This window comes from Macaca thibetana, chromosome 8, assembly GCF_024542745.1.
Source record: "Macaca thibetana thibetana isolate TM-01 chromosome 8, ASM2454274v1, whole genome shotgun sequence".
Classification (NCBI taxonomy): domain Eukaryota; kingdom Metazoa; phylum Chordata; class Mammalia; order Primates; family Cercopithecidae; genus Macaca; species Macaca thibetana.
In genome coordinates, this window is record NC_065585.1 from 135,026,510 (window position 1) to 135,038,860 (window position 12,351).

The 12,351-nt window shown below is 46.2% G+C and overlaps 1 protein-coding gene across 1 annotated transcript in view; it reads left to right on the top strand.

Moving 5' to 3' along the window:
- The first annotated feature begins 6,244 nt into the window (after positions 1-6,244).
- LOC126961092 (neutrophil defensin 3) overlaps positions 6,245-12,351 on the top strand; it is a 72,937-nt gene continuing 66,830 nt past the window's right edge. The window contains exon 1 of the mRNA XM_050801138.1: positions 6,245-6,344. The gene's annotated coding sequence lies outside the window, so the exon portion shown is untranslated. The remainder of the gene's footprint in view (positions 6,345-12,351) is intronic.

Consider the following 12,351-nt stretch of genomic DNA (forward strand, 5'->3'; position numbering starts at 1 on the left):
GATGGCCTAATCACACTGCTCAACCTTCCCGCCAGCAACCTGCAGTACTTTTCCACCAGCTCACTCTAGGGCTTAAACTCTCCTGTGTTTCACCTCAAGAGAGTTGAGTTCAACTGCTGTCCCTATTGCAAAGTGTTAACACCTATTGGGACATTCCTCAATAACCAATTTCTTGGCATTTCAAAAAACTGTCTGGTGCAATTTTTCTTTAAAACAAAGGATATTGACTCTTTAGTGTTGCCGCTGATATTTTGTGCTTGTTTATATGATATTCTGAACTCTGTCCACAACAAAAAAAAGAATGTAAGAGATGAGAAAAGTACTTGTTCCCTTTTCTGAACTTCGGCATATTTTTTCTTTTGCTGCTAAAAGTCCCATAACTCACAAAGAAACTTAAGATTATGAGAAGTTATTTTTCATTCTAATATTTGCCAGAAGGTCACTCTCACTACCTCTCAATGCTTTGAGATCCTGGATAACAGTGACTCCCCCACCCTTTGCACCAGCCCTCTACCCATGGCCACCCACCAGCTCCTGACAACACCTGGAATTCCTCCATTTATGAACATCAACTATGAGGCTCCCCATCCCTGACTCACCCACTGTCCTTCCAGCCTCTCACATTCCGTCCCTCCTTCCCTGCTGATCAACATCAACAAGGCTCTTCTCCCCCGGGGCTGTGCATGGGAATCACCAGGGAGCCTGATGCCCAAGCTGCCCCCTGTATACCTGTCATCTGCTCTCAAGCTGCCCCCAGGACACTTGTCATCTGCTCTCATCTCCTGTCCTTGTGCACTGCACTATCTTTGCCTCAGGTTCTCTGTGTTCAGTATTTTTGATGGTTTTCGGATCTCTTAATGGGGTCTTGAATTCAAATGTCAGAAACCAAAGACAAGCTAAGTTAACATTTTGGCTCCTATATCTTGGAATTGAGGAGGAATTCTGGCTTTAGGAATTGCTTGATCCAAGAACTCAAAGCATGAGTTACATTGTGTTTTTACCATTTTTTTTTCCCTTTGTTTCTCTTGATCTTATTTTGGGCTGTCTCCCCAGGTGACATCCATGTGAATCATGGTCATCTCTCCATGACTTTTGTTGCTAATCTCCAGGAGAAAATCTCTACTTCTTTCCCTGTTGTTCCAGCCAATTCCCGGGTCCCATGGCCTCCTCTGAGTCTGTCGCTGCAGGGACGGGTTGAGACTCCACCTGGCTCCCGCACCACCTCTGCTCCCAGCAGGAAGAATTTAAACTAAAAATAAGTGAGGGAGTTCTTCAGTCACTCCTAAGACTCCACAGTTCCATGCTGCCATGACGATGGGCTCTTTGTGACACTTTGGGTATAAGGTGAGAGGGTTCTGTCCCACTTCATCAATACTATAGAGAAGCTGAGATTTACATGCAAAAACAATGCACACATTCAACTTCTCACCAAGACTGTACCTTCTGTTCATCTGGGACTCTGTAAAAAGACACCAAAGAAAGTAGTGGATTGAAACAGCATGATCAGGTCTTCACTCACACATTTGCAATTGGGGTTTGGATCCTTCCACAGGCATAAGAGGAGAGGTTCTGCTGGGATCTGAAAATTCCAGGGCCAGGACACTCATGCAAAGGTGGCGGGTGGTGCTGGCTCAGCTGGGAACTCCGAGAAAACTGAACGATGAGACCCTGTGATGTGCTGGGGCCAGATCAGGCCAGCTCATGACAGAGGAGTTTTGGGTGATAATTCTTAAACTGTCCACAGCTGGGAGCATTTTAACCACAGAAATTTACATAAATTTACATTGCAAATCACAGTTTTGTTTTTTCCTAGAAAGCTGGTTGCTCAGTGTTCTGTAGCCCATCCTTGCAGGTGGGCTCAGTTCCTCTCTCTGTGGAATGCTTAGTCTTCCTCCAAGCATGGTATCTGGGCTCCAAAGGCACCAGCCCTCTTAGCACATGTGGAGTGCTAAAAAAAATTTAAAATGCCGTTAATCAAGTTACTCTAATATTGCCTGGAAGGTCACCCTCACTACCTCTCAGCGCTCTGTCCTGCTAGACAACAGTGACCCTTCACCTTCTTTGTTCCAACCCTCCACACCCTAACTCCTGCCACCACTCAGAATCGCCTGTGGAGGCTGAGAAGTCCAAATCAAGGTGGTAGCAGAATCAGCCTCTGGTGAGGACCAGCTTTTTGGTTCATATACAATATCTTCTCACTGTGTCTTCATCTGGTGGAAGGAATGAAGGAGCTCTCTGGGACCTCTTCTACAGGGACACTCATTCCATTCATGAGGACCCCACCGTGCTGACCTGCTCACTTCCAAAAAGGCCCCTTCTTTTAATGCTATCATCTTAGGGTCGAAGACTTCAACATATGAATTTCAGAGGAAAAATGCATCAGGCCACAGCACCATCCAACACAGAGAAAGTGAAAGACACCAGTTCACTAGGGCCTAATCCCAGAAAACAGCATGGCGTCTAGTTGCATGTAGTCTGTCGGTCAAAATGTCACCCATCCTAGACCCAACAGAAGAGAACAGAACCTTCCTATCTATAAAAAAAGTACAAGGATTTAGGGGTCATATTTGAAAACAGCTCAAGGAAGCTATTTCCTTATGGTTTATTGTAAAATAATCCTGCTGCAGACATCTGCTGCAGACGCCAACACCGGACACATAGACAGCTTGTGAGAGGCGGCTGGGAAAGGCGGACAAAAGGCAGGGGACTCGGAGCTTCTGCCTGTCCCAGCTGGATCTGCAGGCCCAGGAGTGGCTGTTGGCACAGGCAGCACCAGGACACTCCCTGCAGGACGGGGGACAAAGGGCTTAAGGGAGGGACAGGGCGACTCACTCTGAGGAGCTGGGAGGTGGAGGGTCCTCCTCAGAGCTCACCTCCACGCATCTCTGACCCACGCTAACACACATGCTATGTTCCGTGACTACCCTTTCCTACCGGGTCAAAATCATAACCCCAGGGCCCTGCCCAAGGTCCACACACACTGTGGCTGCTGGGGCCACCAGACACCATAAGCGTGTGTGAGAATATGCATGCTGCTCCTGGAAGCCGCTGTCCTCTCACACCTACAGTCCCACCCACAGCTTCTCCAGAATGTTGGCCCCAGCCTGATGATGTCAAGGTTTTCATTGAGTCTAGACTCACTTCAATATTCCCTAAAATTCAAATGCATGTGTCAGAAAAAACAGCTTCAGTTGCGTCTACATATAGTGTCTACAGTGTGGACACTGATTGTCTACACTGGCCGCAATCAGTGGAAAAATCAGGCTGGGTTTGGGGGCTATGGATCAACATGGAAGTGAAAGTACTGTAAAAAATTTTTAGACGTAACACCTTTTTTGTTTAAACCACAGAATTCTGCCAAGGTTCTGGGGCAGCCAAAAGAGAAAAGCGAAAAGGACCACAGAGAAGAATCCCTCTGTTCTAACTTGAGTGTTACAGTTTGAGAATCACCTGGGGAAGGATGGAGACAATGCCTGGGTGTGACCTCAGCACAGACTGAGAGCCTGCTGGGGCTCTGGGCTGCCGAGTCCTGACCTCAGTCTATGGAGGAGGCAAGGATTGGAGCATGGCCACGAGGCAGACAGAGCAGCGTTCAAGCAGGTGGTTCCCAGTCCTGCAGCCAAGAATGGAAGGGAAGGAGAACACAAGACTAGGTTGGAGCAGAGAAGGCCACCCCTCCAGCGACAGCAGCCATCAGTGACTCTGAGCCAGCTGGAGGGTCTCTGTTCTCCCTGAGCTCCCCAAATCGCTCTGGGTGCTGCATGGAAAGCCACCGCCTGGGCCAGGCCACACATCTGTGGCAGGGCTGCTGCACCCATTCTCCCTCTTCCTGGACAGTGCCCAGGTTTCTGCAGGACACACTCATGGCCCCTCCAGCACTGTTGTAAAGTGGTCCTCACTGGGCTGACAAAGTCCCCTTGCAGTTAAAAACCAAATCCTCACCACTAGTGTGCCAGCCACTTTGCGGCAGGCCTTCCATGTACTGGGACCTCGTGTCTTTGGAGACAGCTATACCCCACTAGCACACTAGTCCTGGCTATGGGCTTCTGCATGTGTAGTCTTCCAGGGAAGGTAACTCCTTATGCCTTGGGTGGAGCAGGTATTCTCTTTTTGTGGCATTTCTTCACTTTGTTCTTTAGAACCACACCTAATATTGATTTAGATGGAGGCTCCCACCTCAGGGCATCACAACACTGGGGTGGGTTAAGGGAGTCTCATTTAGTTCATCATCCCCAAGCCACCAGCCTCCAAAGCAGCACGGTGGCCTCCTAAAGTCATGGTTATTAATGTCTCTGGATGTGCTACAGACACGCAAGGCACCAAGGTCCTTCCAAGTGCCATCACTTTTTTAATTCTCAACCCCATGGTCACCATCTCCTCATCACAATTGGGCTAGACCCACTGTGGTGCCCACCTTGGTGATCACAGAAGAGTTAGCTTCTTTTACTCTTAGAGATAACATCATTTACATATTCTCCAATAATGAGACCTCCCCACACCATCACAGGACATCCACCATCTCAACATCAAACATTTATTGAACAATCAATTGTGGATGGATAGTAAACTATGATCTTCTGAGGACTGACGCCCCAGGCCCACTGGCACCCAGCAGGGCCATGAGGCTTTTGCTAGACCACACCTCTCCATTTGACAAGCAACTTCTGGCACAAGCTCCCATTTTTACCGGTTTTTAAGGTTAGCTAACATTTCCCAATTACTCCTCCTGGCAGGAAGTAGGGATTATTGCTCCAGAACCCACCGAGGGTGCAGTCAGAGGCAGCAAATGAGGAGAAGAAGCCTTCAAACTAGACACAACAACTACATCAGGCAAAGACCATATGGAAGTGCCATCACCAAACGTGGCCATGGGGGAGAAAGGCTCCAAGGAAAAGTGGGTGTGAGCTGACCCATGGAAGCACTGGGAAGAAAGCCCTGAGTGACAAGATGTCAGTGTTCTCCATGATTGGCCTTGCTTGGTATCTTGTGTACACATGGCTTGTGGGGTAGCTGTTACACCCAGGCCTTGCAGCCTAGAGAGCTGCTGGGAACAGGATAGCCCTAGTCAGAATTTGTACTCCAGGCCGGAAAACTGGGGAATACCCTGTAAGTCCTGTTAGAGGGGCTGTACCCCAAATACAACCTGACCTGTGCCCAAGGTGGGCAACTCAATTCTTAGATATTGAATGGGTCCCATGGCACCAATGCTTAAACACCAGCAGCCCTCGCAACCTCAGATCACCCTGTTTTAAGGATGAGGAGGTGGTTCTCTGGATGCACAGGCTTCAATCCAAATGGTCTAACGACGCCGCAGCACAAACCCAGACTGCAGCCTGAAGGGTTGGAGCCTTGCATTCACAGAAAGCATCCAGACATGATCATGGACTCAGCGATACACCTATGCTCCAACGTATACGAGTTACAGATGGAAACCTCCTATGCCTCCCAGGAAGCACCACTCAAGTTTTTGCTAAATGCTTCTCTGAAGACCCACAAGGGCTGAGAAGCTGTACAACACCAGCAGTAAAGTGAATGCCCAGACCCCCACTTCCCTTCTTGGGTGGCCATCTGGAAAGGCCACCCCAACCCCAAAGGCTAACGCTTCAGACCAGTTCTTGGCCCAGATGATCCTAGACAATTGTTTAACCTTGAACTGTTCATTGGCCAAGCAAGGACTCGCCCCTCTGGGGAACCACATGCTGCGTGTACATCCATAACTCAGGAGAACCCACAAAAGTCTGTTCCACATAGCAACAGAAGCCCAGGTGGCACTCAGTCTCACCGGGGTGTTCTCCAACATCCCAGCTCAGCCAAACGGCTTTGATTTGTTTTTATGGTTAGACCCCAGGTCCTCAGGACACTGCTTCAGAAACAGATTCCAAATCCTCTTCTGTGTGTGGGTGGCATTCCTATCCGAGTCTCTTTGCAGGGAGTATACTATGATACGCAGCCAGGCTGTCCCGGAGGCTTTAAGTACTACCTTGGTGCAGGTAGTTCACCTCAGCCGCAGCCAATGCAGCACAGGGTCAATTGTGTTAGGAGCCATGGAGAATCCAGAGTTGGTTGCTGCCCAGGCCTGGTCAGGGTTGGCCAAGGTAGACAACGGGTTCCTCTGTGGAGTTCAACTTTAAGCTCACCTTCCCACCAAATTTCTCAACCGTCCTTGACACCACAATTGTTGAATGAACCCAACAGAAAGTAACCCTAGAAATTAGGACACTTCATCCCAAAAGACCTTTAAATAGGGGAAGTTCACTTGTGCACGGCTGCTCCTTGCTACAGAAGACCTGGGACAGAGGACTGCTGTCTGCCCTCTCTGGTTGCCCTGCCTAGCTAGAAGAGCTGTAAGTAACACAAAACTTAAACTTTTACACTGAGTTTTCATCATTGAAGCTATGCCTCCAATCTGACCTCTGACTGTGGGGCCACCCCAGAGGAACCCAGCGGGTGAATCCCGTGCTGTGAACATCTGTCTGAATCTCTGGTGGCTGCTGGGGGCATTGGCTACCAGCTAAGTTAACAGAGAAACTCAAGCAGTTTCCTTCTAAACACAAGTGTCCTAGTTGACATGTCCAGTAGAGATAATCGCAGGTCTTTGGAACATTGTTTTGAGAAAAGCCTATTCAGGTCCTTGGTCTGTCTTTCAATCAGGTTGTTTGATTTATGCTATTGAGTTGTTTGACTTCCTTATGTATTCGGATTTGCCCCTTCTACCATGTAGGTTTTGCAAATATTTGCTCTCATTTTCTGGATAATCTTTCCACGCAGTTGATTGTTTCCTTTGCTATGCAGATGCTTTAGCGTTCAATACAGCCGCACTTGTCTATTTTCCCTTTTATTGCCTGTGCCTTTGTTGCCATAGCCAAGAAATCATTACCTACATCAATGTCAAAAGCTTTATCCTTATGTGCACTTCTAGTAGTTTATGGTTTCGGGTGTTGCATTTAGGTCGTTTTAATTCTAGGAATTAGAGTCCTGCCATTGGCTTCCCAAGGAGAGACTTTGCTAGGGACTGTGCAGAGCAGTGCAGCAATGAAAGCCTTGAAAGATTAGTTAATGCATACAGTTCATCCCACAGGCACGAGCAGACAACTAGAAAAAGAATAACAGCCACTTACAGCTGTCTTAGCCTAAGCTGCTTTCAGAAACAGCTTGTCAAAATTTCTCCAGACTCTACAATAATGTTGAATATCAAACTTTTAACCCCAAAGTCCATGTAATTCATTCAGGCAATCACCCAATATTATTCAATTTTCATGTAATTCACTAAGGCAATCACCCAATATTACTGAAATTTTAATCTTCTCTTTAATTCATTCTCCATGTAATCTTTTCCAAATCTGTAGTGCTAAATGCTGTCAATTTTGGAATGATTCCTCCATTTATATCTTCAGTTGCAACCACCTAGCTGAACTCCAGACTCCAGAACCTGTGTCCTGACATGTCCACTAGAATCTCCGACAGGTATCTCATCCCTAGTGTCCAAAACCAAACTCTTCATTGTACATCTCCCCAGCTTGCAGGCACCACGTGCACATACAGGTGTTGTCATTTCAGAAAATGGCACTAGTGTCTCTGCAGTTGTTCAGGGCAAAAAATAAAAATATTCTTCACATAGTCCCATATTCCATATTCTTACATCAGCAACTGCTGTTGCCACTGTACCTTCAACATAAATTTTAAATGAGGCCACTTCTTATCCCCTGCACTGCTGGCTCCCTGGTGCAATATACACTGACTTCTAGCCCAGGCTTCCACAGCCCCCTTGTAACGGGGCGCCTGCTGACACTTTGGTCCACTGTAGTCTATTTTCCACTGAAAATATCAAGGTCTTATCATGGTTTGCAGGTATGAGCCCTGGCTCTTGACCACCTCTGTCCTCAACTTCCCCCACTGTCCACACCAGCCACCAGGCTTTTTTCAGAGGAGGTTGTTAGGGGTTGAATTGTGTTACCCCAAAGTTCATATGTTGAAGACTTAACCCCTAGTGTCTCAGAATGTGGTACTGTATCTGGAGAGTCTGTGAAGAAGTCATTAAGTTAAAATGAGGTAATGAGAGTGGGCATTAAACCCAATACGACTGGAATTCTTACAAGAAGAGGTTAGTACACAGTCACACACAGAGGACAGACCATGTGAGGATGCAGGGAGAAGACAGCTGTCTACGAGCCAAGCAGAGAGGCTGCAGAGAACACCAGCATGCTAACACTTTCAGAGTTCCAGTCTACAGCAATGTGAGAACACAAATTCTTGTTGTTTTAGCCACTCAGTCTGTGGAAATTTGTTGTGATATTCTGAGCTGACTAATCCAGATGCCAACATACATGGTTTCCAGGGCCCTTCAGCTCTGAGCACTGGCAGAATCTTGGACAAGAGAAAATTCTTTGGCAGCGATTGCAAAGTCTCAAATGAGACAGTAAGAGTGAATAATGAGAGATGAACATCATTCAAGTCTGTCCTCCTGATACAGCTCAGAGCTAGTGCACAAAGCACAATGGTTACCACAAGAAAAACTCTTCCAAACTGTGTCAGTGTCTAGAGCCCCAGAGGGCAGTGAAAGTTTACCAAAGTGGTAAACTTCTCTTCTGCAAAAACCCTGGCTTCCTCAGCCTGACACCCTCTCTGAGAAAGTGGGCACCCACCTTCTCCCCCGCCGCATCCAGGGCCCCTGCCTCCCAGGAAGGAGGGTAGCCTGCTGATGCATGGTCCAGATGGTGCGCTTCTCCTGCGTCTTTACCTGAAACGTCAGAGGCCAGCTTTCATTTTCACATCTGCATTGATAGACCCTCCCGTATGAGCAGTTTCCCCAAGAATGCCCACTTTCCTCACAGCCAGAGCAAGATGGCAGCTCTGCTTTACAGCGTTCATCAGCGCTGCCCCTGAACACCGCTTTTCGAGAGCTGGTCAATACCCCTGTCTAGCGAGGCTCTTTCCTAGCCATTTTCAAGATGCAACAACCGGGTACTAAGTCCTGACAGGCACTAATCTCCATGGTTCTCCAGGAATGAACAAATAAGGGAATAACCACACGTATCCACATGTATCCACAAAAGTAGTGCCTCTTTCTTAAAGAGGATGGGGAGCTCATTGCCCTTTCTTAAAGAAGCACTACTTTTGTGGATACATGTGGATACATAGGATGCCCCCACAGCTGTGCTCTTGCAACTGGTGTCCGGCAGCCTCTGAACAAGTGAGGAAGGTTCATCCAATAGTGCAAAACTGGGCTGTAGGTGCCCACAAGGACGATCCAGAGATCCTCATGTTCACGAAGGCCCCTATCTCTCTCTGTCTCCCATCTGCTTGCCTGTTACCAGCAATAAATATGGTCATGTCTAAGCATCATTTGTCCCCTGGAATATCCTGGAATACAAAGCGTCTAGTATACAACCAGATTCTGTTACTGTTTTATTTTCTTCCAGGCCAATTCCCTTGCACCCTACTTTTTTAACACAGTTAAGATAATTCCTATGTTAAATAATTAATTCATCCATCGGGGAGTACATGCCTTCTAAGAGTGAATGTCCATATTATGGGTGGAAATCCTCTTTTTGTCCTGGCCCTAAGTAACCTAGACAAGTAGACCTTTCTACCCTGAGGTCCAGCTCCTCAGGGTAAAAAGTGCAGCATCGACATCTCTATGAAAATGACCAGGACAATAGAAACAAAAAGGTCAGAAAAAAACTAAAGAAAAAAATAAGGGAAAGAAAAGGGGAGACTACATGGCCCAAATACATTGAGTTAACTGTGAAAACGCATTTTTGGAGTAAGAGAAAAGATAAAGTACAAGGTATAGAGACTAAATTGTTTGTTTCCAGGTTCTCAAATGGAATCTTGCCCTGATTTGGGTCTCAATTAACAAAGCACAAGGACAGCTGAGCCTGTAGCACGTGTCGCTGAGGATACAGGTCCCAGAGTGATGCCCAGTGGCAACAGGTGGGTCTGCAACTGCAGGTGCCCCTCACCTGGTGACCTTGAGGAAGATGGAGCAGCGTATTGGGCACAGTGCTGGGTTTCAGGGTACAGGAAATAAGATCAGAGAAGCCCAGAGGAGGACTGTGTCTGCTCATGGAAAACATATCTCGCAGATCCTATTAGAGCAGAATAAAGAGATCATAACTGGCCATCTGTCGGCCATTTAAGATCTGGTTCTTCCTTTCATGCTCTCTGTCATTTCTATCACACAGTCCTCTCTCCCTGCACACAGGCACTCAGACTCAGAGACATGCACATGCACACGTACAACACATACATCCCCAGTTTCCACCTCCCAGCACACTCCCCTCACCACACGTGCATACGTACATGTAAACATACAAGCATACGCATAGGTGCACACACACCCTGAAGTGCAGACTCCAAACTCTAATACATCTGGTTTAGTCTCTGAGGCTGAAGCTGCTCACACTGACATGCACAGGCCATAAAACCAAATTTTTGCACCCAAGACCCCTTGGAGAGAGTCTATTGCTCCCAATTTAGAGTCGGAAGACAGAGGCCATGATAGATGAAGTCATTCACTAATGACCCAACAGCTAGTTGACGACACCACTGAGACCACAGCTCCCAACAGACAGCATATTAGCCTGCTGTCTTACCTGATCCTATAATGCAGTATTCATTCCTGCAAAGAGGACACCTACATCTGGGTCCTCTGTCCCAGGTAGCTCCAAGGCTAGGCCCTGGTGCACTTTCTCCAAGAGGCTCCAGAGAAGGACAAGGGTCCTCAGGGCTGTGAGCTTCCTATACATGAATGTCTCTCAAGGGACCGCACGATTTTGAGGACCAAGGGGAGTAAAAAGTTCCCAGCTCTGTGCTATCTGGAGGAAGCAGCATCCCAGGGCAATGAGCTACCCCAAACCTGTGTGGCTGTGGGATAGCGGCATCCTTTGGGTTGATAGTTCAGACCTTTGATGGTTCTCCAATCCAGCGGCTGCACTGAAACACCTGCTCTTCATGTTCATGAAGGCCCCTATCACTCTTCCTGTCACCTATCTGCTTGACTGTTACCAGTAATAAACACACTTCTAAGCATTATTTGTTCCCTGGAATATCCTGGAATACAAAACCCTATTATAAAACCAGATTCTGTTGTTACCTTAAGTATTTTCTTTCAGGCCAATTTCCTTGTCCTCTACTTTTTAGCACAGTTAAATTAATTTTTATGTTAAATAATTAAATCATCGATCAGGGAGTACATGCCTTCTAAGAGTGAATGTCCATATTATGGATGGAAATCCGGTTTTTGTCCCAGCCCTGAGTATAAGAGAGGCAAGATTAGAACCAGAATAAAGGACAAGAAAAACAGTATTAAAAAATATACTAAAATTGGTATGAAATCAGAAATGACAGCAAATAGCCAAAGTAATCTTGAGCAAAATAACAAAGATAGAAGCATCATGCTCTCTGATTTTAAAATGTATCATAAAGTTATTGTAAGCAAAACAGCATGGTCTGCTGTAAAAGCAGACACAATAACCAAAGGAAAGGAGGAGAAAGCCCAAAACTAAACCCAAGTATTTATGACTATTTGATCTTCAACAAAGATGCCAACAACACAGAATGGGGCAAGGAGAGTCTCTTCAATAAAAGGTATAAGGAAAACTAGATATCCACAAGCAGAAGAATGAAATTGGACACTTATCCCCCACTATACCCAAAAATCAACTCAAAATGGATTAAAGACTTGCATAAAAGACCCGAAATTGTAAATCTAGAAGAAAACATGGGGAAATATCCTTACGACATTTCTCTGGGAAATTATTTCTACAACAGGACTCCAAAAGCAAAGACAACAAAAGCAAAAATAGACAAAGGAGGTCACATCAACTAGAAAACTTCTGCACAGAATGGAAACAAAGTGAAGAGATGACCCATGGACTACGAGAAAGTATCTGTAAACCATACATCTGATGAGGGGCTAATATCCCAAATATATAAGGAAGTCAAACTACTCAATAAGAAGAAGACAAACATCTCAATTTAAAAATGGGCAATAAACCTGGCCCACAGATATATGGAAAACATACTCAACAACACTAATTATCAGGAAAATGCAAATCAAAATCACAAAGAGGTAATCATCTGTTAGAATGGCTTTTAACAAATAGACAAATAATACGTGTTGGTGAGGATATTAAAAAGAAGGGGACCCTTGTACACCATTGGTGGAAATATAAATTAGTACAGCCATTTTGGAAAATAGTACGGAGGTCCCTCAAAGCACTAAACATAGAATTACCATATGACCCAGCAATCCCACTTCTGGGTATATCTCCAAAAAATTGAAATCACTATATCAGCCGGGCTCGGTGGCTCACGCCTGTGATCCCGGCACTTGGGGAGGCCAATGCA